This window comes from Lissotriton helveticus, chromosome 7, assembly GCF_964261635.1.
Source record: "Lissotriton helveticus chromosome 7, aLisHel1.1, whole genome shotgun sequence".
Taxonomy (NCBI): Eukaryota; Metazoa; Chordata; class Amphibia; order Caudata; family Salamandridae; genus Lissotriton; species Lissotriton helveticus.
In genome coordinates, this window is record NC_136068.1 from 1,505,584,409 (window position 1) to 1,505,607,846 (window position 23,438).

The window sequence follows — 23,438 nt, forward strand, 5'->3', positions numbered from 1 at the left end:
AGGGCTGGTTTAACATTGTGCCAGGGATGATTTCGGGTCTCAGCCCCACCCTGGTTCTGAGCAGGCCTGCCAACATGAATAGTGCAAAGGGGGGAGGGAAGGTACAAAGCCTCTATACAGCTATAATACAGCTTACAGCGTGCTCTGCTTGTGGGATTCATGAGAGAATTAAATGGTTTTCACTGGTTTTGAATGTCTTTTTGTGAGGTCCATGATTTTGGCTTCTTCGAGACGAGCATGTGAGGCCAACTGTTTCTATGGAAGTTCTTTTCAGCCCTGTGTGGAGGCTTTCCTCAGTGGATGAGTCATTTCTTCGACATGACAACCACGAGATCTCTGTCATGGCTTTATGTGAGAGAGGCTTCACATAGGTCTCAGTGATTACTGTCTTTGCTAAATTGCTTTGGGCTTAGGCTGTGACCATTGCCTTCCCCATTTTCGTGCCTAGAGACGCCTTTCTTTGTGCCTACTCCCGAGTGCATTGTGCCTACGACGCAGAGAGGTAGGTGAGAACCTGTGTTTATGTTTTTAATTCCTTCATGTGCATTCGAGAGACATGTTTCATGTGCTAACAGGTGAATGACCAGACATGGCCGGGCTATTTTCATGGCAGGAATTTTTACTGTGTCTATGTTTGAAAGAGATAATGTTTACCAGAGTGACCCCCTGCCTCCGGAGAGTGGTGCCAGAGCCACCACAGTGCCACGTGCCACGTGGCCGAAGTGCCTGCTATCCCGGAGTTGCAGCTTGGGCGGCCGCCACCTCTAGCGGCATCTCTCTCTGCCACCTCTGGCGCATCTCTCTCTCTGCCACCTCTGACGGCTTCTCCCTCTGCCACCTCGCTATAGCTCGGTAGAGTGGCACCCGTTGTCAAAGTGTGTTCGCAGGGATTTCCTAACGTTTTCCACTTGCTAATTAAATTGTATGAAAAAAACACATATGTCTTCATTGGAAATGAGCTGATCACTTCGAATCAAAGACTGCGAAGTATTATTAAAGTAAATTATTTATAGCTTAACACCAAGATAGCAATGTGTTGTAATCTTCTTTCTGTGATGTTCTCTCCTAGTGTGGAACATGGAACACTGCGCCTAGTGCGTTCCACATTCCACCTAGGAGTTTGAGGTTCTACACTGGGCAGTTGAGGACAGGCTGGCTTGGGGTGAGCCACGCTTTCCACGCAGGCTACAAACCACTAATAAAGAACCCTTTTATCCAATCACCTGACTTTCCCGTGGTGTTTGAAGATACCTCTTAACATTGGCGACGAGTTGGCCATGTTACACACAACTGATCATTTTACATGTCTTGAAGAAATATTCACAATAAAAGAATAGGGCAGAGGGTTGGAAGAGGTGTTTGTGTAGATTATTGACTTTGTATATTAAAACACAGAAAGCAAGCTTATATGTACCCAAGGCCTTACTGAAGAGTTTTAGATGTCACATTACATCCTGATTCCCAGATGAGTTAAACTTACCACCTCTTTTTACTAGGACATCACTGAGACAAATGTAGTTTAGAATTGAATTATATATCCTATGCAACATCTTACAAGGGAAACACAGGATAGTTTTGCTGTAAAAAACACGCAGTGTCAAAAACATTGTAGTACATTCCATGGATGTAAATTTTCAGTGAGGTTCTACACTGGGTAGTTGATGACAGGCTGGCTTGGGGTGAGCCACGCTTTCCACGCTGGCTACAAACCACTAATAAAGAACCCTTTTATCCACTTACCTGACTTCCTACTGGTGTTTGAAGATACCTCTTAACCAGGGTCAGATTGGGATCACAATTTGGCCCGGGCACTGACAAAAAAAGTGGCCCACATTTGCGGTGCGTGGCCCACATTCACGGGGCGTGGCCAACATTCGGGGCCGTGCCCTTTCATGAAACACACAAAGGAATGTAAGTGGGAGGATATTGTTCTTGGGAAAGACACAGGGCCAAGGCGACAATGTCCTACAAGCTGAGCACCTTAAAAACAGCCAGGCCCCTTTCTATTACCAAATAAATCCCAACCCTCCAGCTCAGGAGCATCTGAAAACAGCAAGGCTCCTTTCTCTTAAAAAATGATTCCCCAGCCCTCCAGCTCAGGAGCATCTGAAAACAGCAAGGCCCCTTTCTCTTAAAAAATGATTCCCCAGCCCTCCAGCACAGGAGCACCTGAAAACAGCGAGGCCCCGTTCTATTAAAAAATTATTCCCCAGCCCTCCAGCGCAGGAGTACCTGAAAAACAGAGAGGCCCCTTTCTCCATTAAAAAATTATTCCCCAGCCCTCCAGCGCAGGAGCACTTGAAAACAGCGAGGCCCCTTTCTATAAAAAAATTATCCCCCTGCCCTCCAGAGCAGGAGCACCTAAAAACAGCGAGGCCCCTTCCTATTAAAAAGTTATCCCCCAGCCCTCCAGCGCAGGAGCACCTGAAAGCAGCGAGGCCCCTTTCTATAAAAAAATTATTCTCCAGCCCTCCAGCGCAGGATCACCTGAAAAATAGGAGAGGCCGCTTTCTATTAAAAAATTATTCCCCAGCCCTCCAGTGCAGGTGCACCTGAAAACAGCGAGGCCCCTTTCTATTAAAACAATTATTCCCCAGCCCTCCAGCGCAGGAGCACCTGAAAACAGAGAGGCCCCTTTCTATCAAAAAATGATTCCCCAGCCCTCCAGCGCAGGAGCACCAGAAAAACAGAGAGGCCCCTTTCTATTAAAAAATTATTCCCCAGCCCTCCAGCAAAGGAGCATTTGAAAACAGCGAGGCTCCTTTCTATTAAAAAATTAGTCCCCAGACCTCCAACGCAGGAGCACCTGAAAAACAGCGAGGCCCCAGCTATTTGTAAATTACTCAGCCCTCCCCAGCCCTTCTTTGCCTCAGGGCAATAGCGTGGCAGGAGAGGGGCTAAAGCAAAAACACAGCTTCTGGGCCGTCCATTGGGGTGCGGAGGGAGGCTAAGGTGAAGATGGTGCGAGTTCCCCACATCACCTGGCCCCATAGTGGGGCCAATGTGAAAATGGCTCATAGGCCTGAGCAACACCTGGCCCTTAGGGAGGCCGATTCTGTGCACACAATCACCCCTCCCCAGCCCATCATCAGCATGAAGGCTTGGCAGGGCAGGGGGTCAAGGAAAGGCCACAGCTGATCATCGCTGAACTGTGGGCCGCACAGGGAAGCTGCATTTCTCTCCCTGTCAGTGCTCTCTGTTGACTGGTAATGGGGGGAAAAACCAGCCCACAGAGTGCACTGAGACACCGGCCCTTCGGCCCATGCCAGAGTGCCAGCAGTGCCAATCCGCCCCTGCTTTTAACACAATGTTCCTTCAAAGAATGCCGTCTTTTTGCTTCTTTCCCTTTAATTTCTCCCGAGCCTGATTAGGACTCAGTCAGAGCAGTATCCCGAGTGACACAGAGGTGTGGTGCCGCGGCCAGGGCGACTGACGCTGGAATCTGGGGCTCACGGTTCGATCCCCGGCTCCGGCGGCAGGTTAGCCCAGCACCATGTGACTCTGGGCAATAGCTCGCTTAATCTTCCCGACGGCCCCCAGCGCCTAGAGACCCTTACGGGTGATTGTGCGCTTTACAAATGTGGACTTTTACACACAGCTGCATCTGATTACGAACGGACTGGTGTTCACTTCTCAGGTGAAGCCTGCCAGCAGGCAGCAAGGATTATTCGGGTGAGGCCCGTCAGGCAGGCAGCAAGCACTCCTCTGGTGAGGCCAGGAAGGCAGCAAGTACATATTATACATAAAGCACATTTTCCTTGATTGCTTCAGGTGCACCTTTTAAAATGTGCTCCTGGCGCAATAAAGGAAAATGTGCTTTATTAGGTTTAATGCAGTGCCCCCAGAGCAGCTGCAAACTCATGCTGCCCTGGGGTCGCGCATTCATGTGAAAAACAAAGGGGCGGCTTTGAAGCTGCTCTGTGTTTTCCCAGGGGCGGTGTGTCGCATAGGGCATGGGGGCGTAGCCCCACTTACATTTTGCCCCCCTGATCCCCAATTCTATATGTAAACTACAAAACATTTTAAAAAGTAATTCAGCCTCAGGTCCGTACCAGCAGCAGCATGGTCCTGTATAAGCTAGAGGGGGTGGGCTCAACAATATTGATAGATACCCACAGTATTCCTCAGTCACTACTCACCAGCCAGTCGGGACCCAAGTGCGCATGCTTGGTTGGACGGCTGCCGTTCTCCGCACAACCCAACATGCACACTAGAGGCTCCTCTGAGAGTCTCAATAACTGCACATTACTGAGGTGGGGTAACTCAAAGCACATCCCCCGGTCTCTGTTATGAGCGTTGACAGTGTCTGCCCCAACCAATCCATGTGCTGCTGTAACAGCAGTAACAGCGTCTAGATTGGCTTATGATGTGTGGTCACGAGGAACCTCCATGCAGTGTGTCACGTGAGGCGGCGTGGGGGTGCGAGGAGGCTATCTCTCTCGTGCTGGAATTTGTGTCCGACCTGTGATGTACTTTTAAATTAAAAAGGCTCCAGACACATGTGAACGGACCATCAGCGGTAAAGCCCATTTAAAGAACACAAACGCGGACGTTTACTGTTGCCGAACACGGGTAAGTTCTGTTTTCACTTTGGAGTGTGTGACTCACGGGTGTCTATAGCAGTGGTGGGTGTTTTGATAGACTAGCAGTCTTTTGAATGTGAAACCTGGTGTCCAAACTGTTCTTTTAGTTAATTTCAGTTTGTTATTTAGGCTGTTTTTTTCGTATTGGGGTAGAAAAAGCATTATGAATCATGGACGCCCACGGGGGCACACAGCCTTGATCACAAGAGATGTGATGCTGCAAACAATGCGCAAGCGTTAATCCCGTGAAGTTGTTGTATAGCTTACGTTGCACCACAAAGGGTGCCTATGCCATAACCCATCTGCGAAGAATACCCATTCATTAATGTAGTTAATTATTATGCATCTAAAGCCTCATCAAGTTAAATAAAGGCATATTTTGAAAAGGGAGCAGGATATGTTCGAATTCTGGTCTTCAGTGTGCTTCTATTGGTGTACAATACAGAAAAGCAAAATAACACTCTACTGGAGTGAAGTCACGCTCATGGCGCATGTCCAGTCATGCCTGTGAACTACCTCTCATTTGAAAATCAACATTGAAAACGCATTCTAAAAGTGGATTCCAACGTGGTGCAGGGAATCAAATGTGAAGGGCACAAAGTTAAAGAATAAAATAGATGTCTTGCAAGAAAACGATAGGAAAAGTTTGGTAAAACATATTACCACCATTCTCTGCAATATGCTAATATTTGCAGAAAGATAAAGGCACATTCCACACAAACTGTACTGTGTGAACGCATGCGTGTGCACCCTAACTTGTTATAACATGTCAATCTACAGTGAGGCCAGCTTTCTTTTGTGTACGGAAGCGAATCAAAGTGAACTTGCATCCTTTCAAATCTCACATCCAGTAAACTGCCATATTCCTCCACCCCCCCCCCCCTCTCAAGTGCTAGGCCTTTTTTGGGCTATTTGGGTTGGTTCACACTTTGGCCCCTGTAACATTTTGTCGACATAAGGAATCCATGCCAAATTTGCAACCTTTTCTTCCAACATCTTGAGAATTCTAAAGGTACCCAGGGTTTGTGGATTTCCCTGAAGGGAACTGAGAAATTGGCCAAAATACAGCAAATTTGTTTTTTTTTGTTGGAAAAATGAGACAAAAAGTGTTACAGAAGAAAGCATCTGTTTTTTTCCCTGCAAAATATATCAACAAATGGTTTATGGTGCTACAATAAACAGCTTTAAGGAACAGGTAGATTTTTGACAGAAAACCGACATTTTCTACACACAGTTTTGGCATTTTACTGGGACATAGCCTCTTTTTCCTATTTTTTGTGATTTCAACCTCCTTCGAGTTAGTGGTAGTAATGGGTGTAAAAGCAATAATAGATCCTAGGAAACTATACATTTCTGAAAAGTAGAAACTATTCTGAATTCAGCAAGTGGTTGTTTGTGTAGATCCTTTAAGATTTTTCTATAGTCATTAACAATTGAGTTAAAAATGTATTAAAATTGAGTTAAAAAAACCCAGCCATAAGTGCAAAAGTTTTCACATGTAATTTCTTTTAAGTATGGCAGATTTTTAAAAAATATATATGGTTATGTTTGCTGGGCCATTCTGGTTGCGGGGATTTATAGGACTTGTAGGTTCACCAAGTACCTGAGGTACCCAGAGCAAATAAATGAGCTGCTTCTTGCAGTGGTATTTCATTGAGTACCGGGTATATGGCAATATATTTGCTAAAATATAAAGAGTGAAAAATAGGTACCATGAAAACCTATGTATTTCAAAACTGGGAACAAAATATAGAAATTAGAAGCAGTGTTTATTTGCAGATCTCCGAAACTGCAGGCACCCATACAAGCATGTGAATTAGAGGAAAGTTTTCAAAATTATTTCTTTTTTAAACATTGTCTTACATTTGGAAGGCAGAATCACAAAGTAAGTCAATAGATAATAACATGTGTTCTACTATTCTGGATTTCCCTAATGCTCCTGGTCAAAATGGTACCTCTCTTGTGCGGGTAGGCCTAGTGGCTGCAACAGGAAATGGCCCAACATGCAACATGGACACATCAATTTTTTCCAGTGAAAAAGGACTCTTTTGTTGCAATGTGCCTAGCTGTGGATTTTGACACTAGCTCAGCCAACACCTAGGGAAACTTAGCACACCTATACATTTTTTTAAACTAGACACCCAGGGGAATCCAATATGGGGTAAGTTGTGTGACTCTCACCAGGTTTTGTTACCCAGAATCCCTTGTAAACCTCAAACTTTGTAAAAAAAAAACCTTTTTCGTCACATTTCTTTGGTAGAAAGTTCTGGAATCTGCGTGGAAGCACACACTTCTACCCACCCAGCATCCCCCCAAGCCTCCCAATACAAATGGTACCTCACTTGTGTGGGTAGGACTAGTGCCCATGACAGGAATTAGCCCTAAACGCAACATGGACACCTCACATTTTTCTACAGAAAACTGACCCTTTCTTTGCTGTGTTCCAAGCTGTGGATTTTGAGCTCTAGCTCAGCCAGCACCTAGAGAAACTTAGCAAATCTGTGCGTTTTTGAAAAATAGACATCCAGGGGAATCCAGGCTGGTGTGACTTGTGTGGCTCTCACCTCTATTACCCAGAATCCCTTGCAAACTTCTAACTTTGACAACAAAACCCACATTTTTATCACATTTCTGTGATGAAAAATGCGGTAATCTATGTGGAGCCACAAACTTTCACCCAGAAGCATTCCCTAAAGTCTCACAATAAAAATGGTACCTCACCTGTGTGGGTAGGCCTAGTGCCTGTGACAGCAAATGGCCCAAAATGCAACGTGAACACATCACATTTTCCACGTAAATGTGCCCTTTCTTTGCAATATTCCTAGCTGTAGATTTTGGGCTCTAACTCATCCAGCACGCAGGGAAACATTGCAAACCTATACATTTTGGAAAACTAGACATCCATGGAAAAACAGGATGTGGTGACTTGTGTGGCTCTCACCAGGTTCTGTTATCCAGAATCGCTTCCAAACACCAAACTTTGTGAAACAAAAACAAAAAAAAACAAATTTTCCTCAAATTTCTGTGATGGAAAGTTCTGGAAATGGCACGGAGCCACAAACTTCCACACACTCAGCATTCCCCCAAGTCTCCCGATAAAATTTTTATCTCACTTGTGTGGTTAGGCCTAGTACCAGTGACAAGAAACAGCCCAAAACGCAACGTGGACACATCACATTTTTCCAGTGAAAACTGACCCTTTTTTTGGAATGTGCCTAGAAGGGGATTTTGGACCTTAGCTCTGCCGCCACTGAAGGAAACCTAGCAAACCTATATATTTTTGAAAACTTAACATCCAGGGAAATCCAGGATGGGGTGCCTTGTGTGGCTCACCCCAGGTTCTGTTACCCAGAATCCTTTGCAAACCTCAAACTTTGTAAAAAAAAACAACAACTTTTTCCACTCCTTTCTGTGATGGAAAGTTAAGGAATCTAAGGTGAGCCACAAACTTCCGCCAATCCAGCAATCCCCCAAGTCTCTAGATAAAAATTATACCTCACTTATTTGGGTAGGCCCAGTTCCCGCAACAGAAAACGGCCTAAAACGTACTGTGGGACTTCAAAATTAACCATTACAAAAAGACCTTGTTTTGCGAGTGAGTCACCTGCGTTTTTGATCCTGGGCTCAGTGGACATCTAGGAAAACTTACCAATCCCAGACATTCCTGAAAACTAAACACCTGTGGGAGTACAGGGAGGTGTGACTTGTGTGGATTCCCCAATGTTTTCCCACCCATAATCCCCTGCACACCTAAAATGTAGCTAAAAAATATCACATTTTCTCACATTTGTGTGTGGGAAAGTTGTGGTATCACCGGGCTGACACACATTTCCTACCACCCAGCATTCCCCCAGGTCTCCTGATAAAACTGGTACCTGACTTGTGTGGGTGGGCCAAGCATCCACAATAGGCTTGGGCCCTAAACCAATTGTGAAGACATCAAAATTATCTATCACCAAATGACCTGATTTTGCAAGGGGGGCACCTGCGTTTTTGGTCCTGGGATCGGCGGTCATCCTGGGCAACCTACCAAACCAATTGAAAAGGGGGCGGTTGGGCACAGGCTTAATGTAGAGCAGTTGTGAGAATGTAGCGTGCCACGGAGGTATCACCTAGTCGAACATCAGGTGTGACAATCCATATAGAAAAAAGCGTTCCCTTTATCTTGGGAACGACCCTCTGGGCGCTGCTGTCTCGGATCGACACTGCGATCTATTTCTTGTTTTAAATCATATAAGACCAATAAATAGTCAGTTCATCAAATTTCAATCATCATTTGGTTTATTTCTTCAATTCTCAATGTTGAAATTCACATCGTGAAGCATATCATGATCATAAATCCATATTGATATATAGCGCTTTTCCCAATGCATTTCGTACCTATGACAGGTACTTCATCAGGGGAATCTGTAGAAATAATACGTATAAATGAGGATCCATCATTCTATCTATTCAATTGCAGATCTCGTATAAAATAGGCAAGCAGTACATTTTCGCAAACATGACAGTTACTAAATAAAAATCACACTCGGAATCAACTCATTTAACTTAAATTAAAGCTCTAGGAAGTGAACCTGTTATAGCCCCTAACGTAAGCATAGTGCGACTTAGTGAACAAAAAACCAATGTGCCACATCTAAAACAAGATAGGTGTTACATGGTAACGGAAATGAAACCAGACGGTACCTCCAAGTTTGCATACGGATATTTCTCACTCTCAAACGGATCTTAAATGTGAACATAACCTGTTACTAGTCCCCACTCTAATCGCGATGCTGTCAACTTACCGCTGATATAAAGATACGTGCGTTGTACTCTCAAAGTGAACAAACGCGGGACCAACCCGTCGCTGTTGATAAAGCGTGGTGTTCAAAACAGTGAAGACGACCTCCCTCTGAGGTGATTAAAAGGTGAAGTCGGACTAAAGTTAGAGTGACGAATGAGTTCAGCCATGTTGGAACAGGGTATTCTGCTTAGCTGACCCACCAAGTTCTGTGATGTACTCCCGGGTACCATCTAACTCACAAAAACTTGTCCATTAACAACAAACTAAATCATAAAATGTAAAAACGTCAGTAATGACAATAAATCATATTACAATAAATGCAGTAACTGTGGTTATGAAACGTGTCAGTGTTGTTATTGTTCATATATAACACGAGAGGTCCAAGCGTTCATTGAGCCCATAAGGTTTTAAAGAGTCCAACTTAAAAATCCATTGATTTTCTTTTTGTAAGAGTTTTCTGTTCACATCTTAATTTCCAATGGTGGTGACCATTTTAAGCACCAAGAATTTTAACTGTGAAATGTTATGTCTTTTCTCATTGAAGTGAACAGCAATGGGCGATTTTTCATTTTTTGTTCTTATATTGCTCTTATGTTCAGTCAGACGAGTCTTTATCTTCCTGGTAGTTTTGCCCACATATACCAGTCCACATGGGCACTTGAGAAGGTATATAAGATTCATGCTGTCACAAGTTTCCGTGACTTTGAGACATTGGCAAATTTTATCTAATGAACCAGATTTCAAAGGGACTTTTCTAAATCAGCCAAGATTTGCTTACACTCGCAGCAGAAACATCCAAGACATGCTCAAAAAAAGAACTCAAGATACCACACATGAATCGTTCAAAGGCACAGTACCATGTTTCAATTGCAATAACTGTCATGCAATTATTAAGGGAACTATTATCAATCATCCACGGCAAGGGAACCCTATACGTCTCAAAGTCACGGCAACTTGTGACAGCATGAATCTTATCAGGTTTTTAGGAGAGCCCGATTTGGCTGAGTTTAGCAGAGATTCAGTGTCATGGATGGTGAGAAGAGGGAATTCTTTAAGGGTGATAAGGCTTGGTATGGCTTGAGCGGGTTCAGCAACCTTATTGTGACAGGTATTTACATTGGAGACAGAGGTCTTATTGTAAATGTCATACATTTTTTGGGAAAAGTGGTTGGCTATGTCATCACATAGAGATTGGGTTGGCTCTTCTTCAGGGCTGCAGGCTTTGGGGTTAATAAGGCTGTTAAGGACCTGGAAGAGGGTTTTAGATGTGTTATCCATCTGCTCCAGTTCGTTGGCTATGTGATTTTTACGAACAGTTTATGTTCTTATGATAGGCATCCAAGGCTACCTTGTATTTTTCTTTGTCAAAGGGGTCCTTGGTGCGGCGCCATTGGCGCTCGAGCTTTTTGCATTGACTTTTTTCTTCTCAAAGCTCTGACGAATACCAGGGAGTCCGGATGCATTTGGGGGCCATAGAGGATTTTTTCAGGGGGATTAGAGTGTCAATGGTGGATGTAATTGTGTCCTGGAGGACCGTCAGACGTTTGTCCACTGTGTCTGAGGTTAGCTGACTTGGGGGATGAATGCTTCAGGGAAAAGGGCGGGTGTTAGTTTGTGCCACTGTCTGTAGGTCCCTCTAGCAGGATTTTTCTTAACTACACGTTCGTGGGGACCTCTTAGGACGTCAGCGCACCATGCACACGATTGTCATTCCATTTGAAATATAACAAATGCCTTGGGAGGTTGGGGAAGCTCTTCCCCAATTCCCGAGGCAAAACAAAAAAGGAAATCCCTCTGCTGTTTTCACCAGATGGATTTCGTGCTCCTGTGCACTTGACGGAATGGTTCTGTCATGAGCACATGAGCACTGGTGGTCATGAAGGAACCATTGCATCATGAGGTCCGAAGGTGTAAAGTCTTCTCTGTCCTGTGTTTTTGTGTTTTCACAGCGGGTGATGTAGTCTTTTGATGCTGCCTGCCTGACTCTTTGTGTAAGCTTTTGTTTAAGGCTCAGAGGGTGGATTATCACGTAGTATGGTTCGCCATCATCAGCCATGAATTTACATTCACCAGGCTGCACATCCTCAATCCAGGGTTTGTGCAAAGGATGGAAGGTATGAGGCCAATAGAAAACAGGGGTGTGAAACCCCCCACACCATCTGCATCAGCCCTCTTCCCCTCATACGTGTTGTGTAAGAAAAAGGGGGTTCACCCAGTATAAGTCGCTGGAACCTGTGTACTGTAGGCACTGAGAGGAAGGGTCCCAGCAAATCGAAAAAGATTTAAAATGAATAGTAAAAGTATAAAGCAAAATTAGATAACAAACAGTTAGCATACATTGTTGTTTATTCACAATGTAGACACGTATTATATATCACAAGAGTGAGTTGATAATATACTCCAACGATATTCAAAAAAGTGCCCCTGGAAGGGAAGGGAGTGGTATGGTGAAGGATAGTGCAAATGAAGTAGTGACATAAAAAGGCTAAGTAGCCACACTGTACTATGTATATTCAATTGAACATAGATAAAGCCATCATCAACACAAAAGTTCCTTAGAAACACAAAGCATACTCCACATAATACATTTGATGTTATGTTCATGGGGTGGAGCTGAAAACAACAGAGAGCTGTTGACGTTTCGACCCCTTTGAGATTGGCAGGCGTTAATAGAGTCCTTGCAGTGGGGTCTTCATCAGGACGGGGGCGGGGCAAAGGACCTATTCAGTAAGTAATAAATAATTTCAATATATCGTATCAATCCAGAGTTAATAATATTAATAGGCACATGGATAACAGACAAGACATACCAAGCGGTTGCTTGTCTCAGGTAGAGATGGAAAACGCTCCTACTGGAGAGAGCTCCAATTCCTGTGGAGAAGAGGTGGTTCGGTTGTTAGGACTATAGTGATCAACTGAAATAGCTGAGTGAAAGAGAGGGAAATAAATTGAAAAGACTCACGGTGGTTGATAACCCCAAATCGGCCATCCAATCTGTAGGGAAGCCAGGGCAAACAATATATCACCTCCGCGCACACATTATCTAAAGTTAATCTTGCATAATGATCAGAGAGAAGAGAAAATGAGCGGGGCTTACTGTGGTGATGAATCAGTGGGGCCGCCCGCAGGTCGGAAGCAACGCGGTGAAGCCGCTGTTGTATGCTGACGTCGTCGAATAGTTCAAACGTCTGAAAAGGTTGTTAAAATCAGGATTACTACTAGGGAGAGATGTGAGGGAACCTGCATCGCATCCCGCATAGCAGTGCGTGTACATACCTGGGAGGTAGGGAGTGAATCCGTCTGTTTCAGAAGCGTGGTCAACAATGGAGACCAGCTTCTTCCTGTTAGTTGTATCATCTAGGATACCGGGTCACGTGATTACTGACGTAGCAGAAATCAGTGCACTCAAGGCGGAGATCAATGGTGATGCTACCCTTAGTAATGCCAAGGATGCATTAGCCAACCTCGACGCCTCCCTTAAAGACTTTGAACTTACCACGCAAAATAAGAAAATTGAGAAACTTGCACGTGATCTGCGCTTGTATGATAAAAAGAAAACCTATCCTTATCTACAAGAGGACTATTACCGCCACAGTGCTGTGACGGCAGGTACTCTGATTGTAGGTAAGCGGGCTTGGAATTTTATCAACGTTCCCTGTAGCCGTTTTCTTTTTATGTGGAGGGGTCCATGTGGCCTCTGCTGCATAAACATCACTGCAGGCAGACGGGGCTTTTCCCTTCTGATCCTTTGTGGCCGCGTTTGTTTTTGATCTGTACACGGGTCAATGGTTTTACTAGTTTTAGATTTCTTGCAATCACTTTAGTTCTTCACGGTGCTTTGAATCAGGCATACGGCAACGGGGGCCACATAATAGTGAAAACATATTTATACTATGCCTTGTGTGTGTGGGGAGATTCACGTGGTCCATGTTGCACCTCCCTATATTACCATAGGCAGAATGGTTATCGTTCCAATGTTGCCATTTGACCGTGATTGTTCCTGTGTTTATATGGGACAGTACTAACACCATGTATAGTGATTTTTTTCTATTGTGGCATTCAAATATAGGACAATTCATTGATAATTGGAGTGAGGTTATGCAACATATGGCATTTTTCCCATTTCTGGTAATTATTGTGTTTTTTTTTTCGTTTTTTGTGTTTTAAAAAAAAATACATATTCTTGCTTCCATTTGTGGTAACATCCCCCTGTGACTTATGTGGTTACAGATATGGGGACAAAGGGATATACATGATATAGCTAATGTTAGGTGGCGATTATATATTGCCAGAAAATGTTTTGTGCATTTACTTTTGATTTTTTGTTTGTTTGTATGTGTTTTCTTTTCACTCACTAGTACCTTCCCTTATCATGGGGAGAATATACTTGAAGTGGTGAAAAAGGATTGATACATGCCTTATTCCTCGCTGTTTTCTACATACCTGTAGGTAATGTATCCTATTTACCTTTTTCCACACTTGGCTCTTGTATTGATTTATATTTACTTGTAATTTGACTATAGGGACATTGCTCCGTTTAGGTTTTATCTCCTTTCAATTATTATGGTTCTCCATTTATATTTATTTGTAATTTGACTATAGGGATATTGCTCCGTTTAGGTTTTATCTCCTTTCAATTATTATGGTCGTCCTTTTATTATTAGTTTCCATTGTTTGCTGCGTTATCTGGGTGGCCTCTACTTTTGATATTTCAAGTACAGGTGTATCATCTATCATTCAGGTTTGTTGATTACTGTGTATACTACACAGACATGAATATTCTTACAGTGATTGTCTGTCGTAGCTATATTTGCTATTAGGATCATAACTGTGTGTATATTATTTGCCCTTTTACTGTTTCATACAGTGACGTCGTCATCTATTTATTTATACATGGCGCCCTGAACCACCCATCTGTTCGGATACGTGGACTGAGTGTTTAGGTGAGCATGTTCTCTTGATACATCCTAGTAATTGGGCCAGTTTATTGTTACGATATATAATGGGGTTTGGAGCCAGTGGTTAGAAGGCCTTTGGGTTGTGGTCGCTACCTTTTATTTCCCCCCCCCCCCATTTACAGTTATCAACAATTTCCAGGGTAAGATTTTTGTAATATAGACTTGAGCCTTGTTGTACCCTCTTGTCACATATGCCTTTCCGTGCTTAGGGATTTATGTGGTAGGGCTCTGGAGTCCCCCTACAACTATGAATTACCGTATGTGTTGGTTATCTCTTTTCTGCTATTCTTTTCATAGAATTATCCTTTTATACACCTATCTGGATTTTTTTACTACAATAACGGTGACCATCCACCTTTACCTTTAATACGCTACTGCTGGAATTGATATTAGGTATGGGGATTTGCTGTTTTTTTGTCTCTTTAACCCTTGATGCGCTGGTCCTGCGACCATTATTTTGGTCCAATGTTCATATGGGACGTCTTATGTTTATGTAGGTATATATACATTTTATTTTCTTGTTGCTTTTGCTCATAGATCTAAAACGTTATCGACCCATGACGTGGACTTTTTTGTGCTCGTGGGATTAGCATGTCGCGGGCGTTCATCTTTAAAATATTGCTTTAAAATATTGCTGCTATCTTTTTGGGTGAGTGTTTCTGATGTGTCTTTTATTTGTTATATCGTGCGATTTTATCTCAAGTGGGATGCGATGTGTTATACATCACCGCGTGCTGTATGTATTGTTAGACCTGACTTTTACTTTTACTGATGGGCACTTGCCTTTTTCTTTCTTTCTTCTTTTCATCTAGGTGTTTTATTATTCATTTCTGTCTACTCTTATTTCTAACTTGTGGTGCAGATCTTCTTGTTTGGTTTTTCTCTTTCGCTCTTGAAAATTCGTCTGGTATTGGTCTTCTTCTATATTTCACTTCATTTTTTCTTTCTCATCTTCGTTTTGATATAGTTCTGATATTATCTCTTGATATGTATCATTTGTGATTATTCGTTCAGATTGCATATATTTTTTGCTGAGTTTGCTGACTTCTCCCAGGTCAACACAATATTTCAATAATAAATACAACTGTTGCAATGCTGACTTCTCCTAGGCCAGCACAATAACTGGCATTTTAGAGAAGATGTCTTTCTGTGTTTGTGTCCCATGCGCCAGAGGGGCTCTGATCAGCAAGGCAGGGTCTAGGGACAACTCTAGGGAGAGACCGTCACATGGCCTAGTGGGGCAGAGAGAGGGGTCGTGACGGTGTAGGCAGTGTCCTGGGGCGTGAAAACAGAGGAGCGGCTATAGGAGGCCCCGTGAGCTCTGACTCTGAGGTCAGGCACTGGGGATCTGCTGGAGTGATTTTAATTGCATACAGGGCACAGAAGCTTATTGCTTAGTGCTCCACCTCCCAGGGACAAAGGGCATTCGTGTGGCAAGAATTTATTGGAGGTGCAGGCAGTTGCATGACATGTGGCAGCTAGGACACTTGGGGGAGCCAAAGCACTCTTATTATGCTCAGAGACATCAGAAACGCACACCAGACGGGCCTATAACCCACCTACACAGGAAAATGACATTGCCCTTGTATGGCAGGTGTTAGAAGAGAGATTCAGTCACCAATCTCAAGTCTTTGATCCAGCTAGCTTCCCTGACCCTCTATACCACTGAACTTCCTCCAAATTGCCAGCTTCAAATGAAACTCTCTAAGGCTACCACAGTGGCAAGCACACTAACCCAGGCTTGTGGTCATCAGCAGAGAAGGTGAGGAATCCTTCCTGCATGCCAAGCACAACTGCTACTTTAACATTAAAGTTATTGACAAGTTTACTCCTCTTAAAGAGAGACGCGCTGATTTCATTTACAAAAAGTAAACAATATGTTGAATGCTGCTACTTTGCAAACAGTTTAGTTGTTTGTTAAATAAAAAACATCTGTGAGTGAGTTACTCTGAAATGCATTGTATATCGAAGTCTGTTATGAATAATCTCGCGCGCACGGCGTTGACTTACCGCGATTCTGAGTTTGCCGAGTTGTTTTCCTCCCGGTTTGCATGCGCTGCGCCATTTTCGATCTTGCTGAGTGATCGCGCAAGACTTTTCGACCGCGAGTACGTCATGGCGTGATCGTGTGAGTCTTTTCGACCGCAAGTACGTCATAGCGTCACGCCATCTTGCACTGCAAGACTTTCAGAACGCAAATGCGTCATAAGGGCCCGCGATCACACATCGCGAGAGTAAACAATTGCGAACACGTAGATGCACCACGCAGCTGAAATCCGGCGGGAGATTTGAACATCTCGCTTTCCCGAAATAGCAAAAATTGCTATTCTGCACAAGAAATCTATAGCTGGCAGCATAAACCTTCTGAAATTGATGATTTGGATCAGGATAACTCCTCAGATTGACATTTGGCTGCACTTTTTTTGTGCAAGGAGTGCATTTTTGGGGGGTTGGGAGGAAAGAATTGCCCCAGAGTCTCCAACTTCCTGTTCCTGTCCAGCAGGCTCCTCCCACTGCTTTGTCCATGTCCTGGTCACTTTTCATTTGGATCTGGAGCTGGAAGGATTACCCTTTGTGGCTGCTGCTGGATATTTGTATTTGAGGAATTTTTGTTTGGATCACTTTTGAAGTTGAGATTTTACAAGTAAGTTGGTGTTGTTTGTTTGGGGCATTGCAGTTGCTGCAACTACAATTTATAAACTTTTTCCCAACTTTAAAAAAAATAATTAAAATATATTGTGGGTAGCAACAGTATCTAGTAGGCCCAGGGTTAGTCATGGGTGCATGATACAACTGTTTCTGTGAGTTTTGTTGAACTTAAGTATCATTTACGGCATGGATGGTATGGAATTGAATAGCTCACTGTTATTACATCTATGTGGATGTTTTTTGTAATGTTAGGGTGTGTGTTAAAGCTACACTAGCCAGTAGGCCCAGGGGTAGTCAGTGGTGCATGGGCCAAGTCTTTCTGTGTGTTCTCTTGATTTTAAATATCATTTAGGGCATGGAAGCCAATGGATTGGGGTGATTTATGTGTGTATTTCGATTTTTGGGTGTTGTTGGGGCCTGGTCCAGGTCCTGGCCATGTGGGTGGGGGTCTAGGGGCCATTTTGAAGCCAGGCAGTGTGCTTTGTGCCATAGGCCTGCAACCAGTCTGCCTTGCTTTCATCCATTATGCCCAGGGGTAGTCAGTGGTGCATGGGTAAGCTGCGCATTTTCACCCTCCTGAGGCGGAAGCCGGGAGGTCCTCTCTTCTATTTTAATTCTTGTGTGTTTTTAACTTGCAACCATCACCCCGCTCGATTTAAGGAGCGCTTTAGTGCCTTATACTCATGGTGCCTTCCGCTTGACTAAAAAAGCGGTTACCTGGCAGATACCTTAGCCGCACTTCCCCGCTGCCTGCGCCCGCTCTCAGCTGAACGCTGACGCTGAGAGTGTGGTCCCGGGGAGGCGAAGACCTTACAGCGGCCATCTTGGGTGGGAGTAAGCGCTCTGGTGCGCTCTAGTCTTCTATAAAAGGGGATAGTTGTTCTCCGCATAGCGGACGCGTTTAGCGGACACACCGGACACACGCCGGAGTCATGCCAGAGTCCTGCCCGTCTGCGCCCGTCCGCGCCAGGACGGGCCCAGGGACCTATCACTCCGTCCTTCCCTCGCCGGATCCCATTACATTTCCACGCTCCCACCTTCTGCAACTAAACCATGCCACGTCCTTATCCAATCCCCTGTCCAAAAATGCGATAGACCCGTCTCACAATCAATACCACTGCCATCACTGTCCTTATCAGCTGATCATACCGGCAGAGATCAGGCAGAAACATGTACAAACTCTGAATATGGCACTTCTGAACTGTCGTTCCCTGCCAAAACACGCCCTAGAGATCTCTTTCCTACTTCAGGACAGGGCACTGGACGCATTGTTTCTCACCGAAACATGGTTGGGACCCAGTTCAGGCCCAGATGTTGCTCAGGCCCTGCCTCCGGGCTACTTAATCCAGCATCTTGACCGAACAGGGAATGTAGGTGTTGGGAATGCCATCCTCTATAAGGAGCATTTAGTCTGTCGCTTTTTAGACAGCCCACTGCGTGACTGTGAAAATGTCCATTTTTCAATCACTCTCTCACCCTCAGCCTCTTTTACGGGGCTATTAGTTTACCGTCCACCTGGTTCCCTAGGACAATTTCGCAAGACACTGCTGGAAGCCGTTGTGAACCTCGCCAGTCTGGCCTCCAACTTCACCATACTAGGAGATTTAAATCTCCATTTCGATGATCCCAATGATACGATAGCCGCGGATCTGACCCAAGATCTAGAAACCTGCGAAATGATTAAAATAATTCAGAATCCCACTCATATAAAGGGACACCTGCTTGATCCCATTTTCTCTAATATCGCCGACCTAACCACCTTGCACCCGAACCCCATCCCATGGTCAGATCACTTCATCATACCTTTCTCTTGGAGCTCCCCTTCACCACCCCCGGCCAAACCATTTAGTACCAAACAGATAAGACCCTGGTCCAAACTTAACTTAAACAAATGGTCGGAAGTACTAAGGATCTCCTCACCATCTGCTAACCTTGACATTAATTTAGCGAACTCAGACTTTAACCAGTGGATACAGAGCTCATTGGATATCACCTTGCCCAAGAAATCGGTAACTCAAAAAAGGGGATCCATCAATCATCCGTGGTTTAGCCCAGAGCTCCGAAAACTTAAACAGAGCTGTAAAAAACAGGAGAGACTTTGGAGGAAAAATGTCGACCCTGAAACTAAAATCAAATACAGAGCTTCTATTAAAACCTATAAAGCTGCGCTAAAGACCACTAAAATAGCCTTTTATACAGAGAAAATCTCTGCATCCCCTAACTCATCAAAAGAAATGTTCACTATTTTTAAAAGTTTACTAAAGCCCCCTGACTCCCCCCCCCTCCCCCGGCCCCTCAATCATCTGGCCCTCGTTGTGAAGAATTGGCACTCTTTTTTTATAATAAAATTCAAAATATTCTTCGGGCCCTTCCACCCATCACCGTTCCTGATCCACCGCTGCCACCTAAACCCCCCTCTCAAGGTTCTATCCCCGAACTCTCCTCCTTCTCCCTTCTCACCAGGGAATTATTCCCTCCCCTTCTCAACTCAATCAAAAGTGGCTCTCCCCTTGATCCCGTCCCAATCAACACTCTCAAGCTAGTCCAGCCCATCATGGTTAACACCTCGATTGAAACAGGAACTGTCCCACGGGACTGGAAAATGGCCATGGTTAAACCGTTACTGAAAAAACCTAACCTGGACCCTGGAGACCTATCCAACTACCGTACCATCTCCCTTCTCCCGGGCGTTAGTAAATTGGCAGAAAAATTCATTAACCAGCAACTGTCCTCCTTCCTGGAAGCCTCTAATCTACTCCATCCCTCCCAAACAGGCTTCCGCCCGGGACAAGGGACGGAGACGGCACTCCTTAGGGTGGTGGAGGAGGCTAGGAGGATCCTGGACACAGGTGGCAATGTGGCCATCATCCTCCTAGACCTCAGCGCCGCCTTCGATACGGTAAGTCACCGTATCCTTTTAACCCGCCTGATCGAAATCGGAGTCTCGGGAAAAGCTCTGTCATGGCTGGAATCCTTTCTCTCTGAGAGATATTTTAAAGTATTTGAAGGAGACTGCCACTCCACGCCATTACCTCTGCAGTGTGGGGTGCCTCAGGGCTCCTCTCTCAGCCCCACACTTTTTAATGTGTACATGTCCCCTTTAGCTAAGATAGGGGCCCCCTATGGAATTGAATTGGTCAGCTACGCTGATGACACTCAGCTCGTGGTCTCTCTGAATCAGGCAGAAGTATCCCACACGAGTCTGAGTGATTGTCTGGATGATGTATCAATGTGGATGGGCCTGTCCCAGCTAAAGCTCAATAACCAAAAGACCGAATTGATGTTATTAGGCAGGAATGCATCTTTTAACTCCCCTACGCTATGGCCATCCTCTATGGGCGCTAGCCCAACTCCCAAAAGCGTGATCAAGAGTTTGGGCTTTTGGCTAGATAACGATCTTACTTTTAAAGTACAAGCCAGAAAAACTGCGGCCACCTGCTTTTGCTTGCTCAAATCCATCCGCAAAATCCTCCCTCAATTGCCCGACAGAGCCATAAAATCCTGGTCCAAACCATGATCCTGTCGAGGCTGGATTACGGGAACGCGCTCTATCTGGGAGCCCCAGTCTCTGTAGTCCGGAAATTGCAGGTGGTACAGAACTCCGCCGTTAGACTGCTGACGAACACCAACCATCGCTCCTCAGCCAAACCAGGGTTGAAATCTCCCCACTGGTTACCCATACAGGAACGGGTACATTTCAAGGCCCTCTGTATAGCCCATAAAAACCTTCAGGGTAAAGGCCCTCCCATTCTTGCCAATCTGATTGAACCACACACAATCCCCAGAAATCTCTGTTCCAACAAGCTTAACCTGGCTCACGTCAGCAGAATCAACAAGGCTCGTACGGGTGGTCGCCTCTTCTCCTACAATGCCTCAAGGTTGTGGAACTCCATGCCCCTCTCGCTTCGACAGGAGCCCAACCATCTTTCCTTCCGTAAGAAATTAAAAACCTGGCTCTTCCCTACAAAATAATGATACCCACCTTCTCTTTTTCAACCCCCTCTTCTCGTAGCTGCAAGCGCTGGGATGCCTCCGGGTAGCCATGCGCTATACAAGAATACTTTCAATTTAATTTAATTCAATGGGCCAAGTCTTTCTGTATGTTCTCTTGATTTTAAACATCATTTAGGGCATGAATGCCATTGGATTGGGGTGATTTTTGTGTGTATCTCGATTTTTGGGTGTTGTTGGGGCCTGGTCCAGGGCCTGGCCATGTGGGTGGGGGGCATTTTGAGCCCTGGTCCAGGTCCTTGCCATGTGGGTGGGGGTCTAGGGGCCATTTTGAAGCCAGGCAGTGTGCTTTGTGCAATAGGCCTGCCACCAGTCTACCTTGCTTTCATCCATTATGCCCAGCGGTAGTCAGTGGTGCATGGGCCAAGTCTTTTTGTGTCTTCTCTTGATTTTAAACACCATTTAGGGCATGGATGCCATTGGATTGGGGTGATTTTTGTGTATATTTCGATGTTTGGGTGTTGTTGGGGCCTGGCCCAGGGCCTGGCCATGTGGGTGGGGGCCATTTTGAGGCCTGGTCCAGGTCTTGGCCATGTGGGTGGGGGTCTAGGTGCCATTTTGAAGCCAGGCAGTGTGCTTTGTGCAATAGGCCTGCAACCAGTCTGCCTTGCTTTCACCCATTATTACGCCCAGGGGTAGTCAGTGGTGCATGGGCCAAGTCTCTGTGTGTTCTCTTGATTTTAAACATCATTTAGGGCATGGATGCCATTGGATTGGGGTGATTTCTGTGTGTATTTCGATTTTTTGGGTGTTGGTGGGGCCTGGTCTATCACCTGGCCATGTGGTTGGGGGCCATTTTGAGGCCTGGTCCAGGACCTGGCCATGTGGGTGGGGGTCTTGGGGCCATTTTGAAGCCAGGCAGTGTGCTTTGTGCCATAGGCCTGCACCCAGTCTGCCTTGCTTTCATCCATTATGCCCAGAGGCAGTCAGTGGTGCATGGGCCAAGTCTTTCTGTGTGATCTGTTAATTTTAAACACCATTTAGGGCGTCGATGCCATTGGATTGGGGTGATTTTTGTGTATATTTTGATTTTTTGGGTGTTGTTGGGGCCTGGTCCAGGGCCTGGCCACGTGAGTGGGGGCCATTTTGAGGCCTGGTCCAGGGCCTGGCCATGTGGGTGGGTGTCTAGGGGTCAATTTGAAGCCAGGCAGTGTACTTTGTGCCATAGGCCTGCAACCAGTCTGCCTTGATTTCATCCATTATGCCCAGGGGTAGTCAGTGGTGCATGGGCCAAGATTTTCTGTGTGTTCTCTCGATTTTAAACATCATTTAAGGCATGGATGCCATTGGATTGGGGTGATTTTTGTGTGTATTTTGATTTTTGGGTGTTGTTGGGGCCTGGTCCAGGGCCTGGCCATGTGGGTTGGGGCCATTTTGAGGCCCGGTCCAGGTCCTGGCCATGTGGGTGGGGGTCTAGGGGGCATTTTGAAGCCAGGCAGTGTGCTTTGTGCAATAGGCCTTCCACCAGTCTGCCTTGCTTTCATCCATTATGCCCAGGGGTAGTCAGTGGTGCATGGGCCAAGTCTTTTTGTGTGTTCTCTTGATTTTAAACATCATTTAGGGCATGGATGCCATTGGATTGGGGCGATTTTTGTGTGTATTTTGACTTTTTGGGTGTTGTTGGGGCCTGGTCCAGGGCCTGGCCATGTGGGTGGGGACCATTTTGGGGTCTGGTCCAGGGCCTGGCCATGTGGGTGGGGGTCTAGGGGCCAAGTTGAAGCCAGGCAGTGTGCTTTGTGCCATAAGCCTGCACCCAGTCTGCCTTGCTTTCGTCCTTTATGCCCAGGGGTAGTCAGTGGTGCATGGGCCAAGTCTCTCTGTGTGTTCTCTTGATTTTAAACATCATTTAGGGCATGGATGCCATTGGATTGGGGTGATGTTTGTGTGTATTTCGATTTTTTGGGTGTTGTTGGGACCTGGTCCATCGCTTGGCCATGTGGGTGGGGGCCATTTTGAGGCCTGGTCCAGGACCTGGCCGTGTGGGTGGGAGTCTAGGGGCCATTTTGAAGCCAGGCAGTGTGCTTTGTGCCATAGGCCTGTACCCAGTCTGCCTTGCTTTCATCCAGTATGCCCAGGGGTACTCAGTGGTGCATAGGCCAAGTCTTTCTGTGTGTTCTCTTGATTTTAAACATCATTTAGAGCATGGATGCCATTGGATTGGGGTGATTTTTGTGTGTATTTTGATTTTTTGGGTGTTGTTGGGGCCTGGTACAGGGCCTGGCCATGTGGGTGGGGGCCATTTTGAGGCATGGTCTAGGGCCTGGCCATGTGGGTGGGGGTCTAGGGGCCATTTTGAAGCCAGGCAGTGTACTTTGTGCTGGAGGCCTGCACCCAGTCTGCCTTGCTTTCACCCATTATGCCCAGAGGTAGTCAGTGGTGCATGGGCCAAGCCTTTCTGTGTGTTCTCTTGATTTTAAACACCATTTAGGGCATGGATGCCATTGGATTGGG

The 23,438-nt window shown here is 45.4% G+C and overlaps 1 protein-coding gene across 1 annotated transcript in view; it reads left to right on the forward strand.

Annotated features, from left to right (window-relative positions):
- The first annotated feature begins 346 nt into the window (after positions 1 to 346).
- Positions 347 to 23,438, forward strand: part of LOC144767505 (sulfotransferase 2B1-like) — a 565,054-nt gene continuing 541,962 nt past the window's right edge. Inside the window, exon 1 of the mRNA XM_078650923.1 lies at positions 347 to 502. The gene's annotated coding sequence lies outside the window, so the exon portion shown is untranslated. The remainder of the gene's footprint in view (positions 503 to 23,438) is intronic.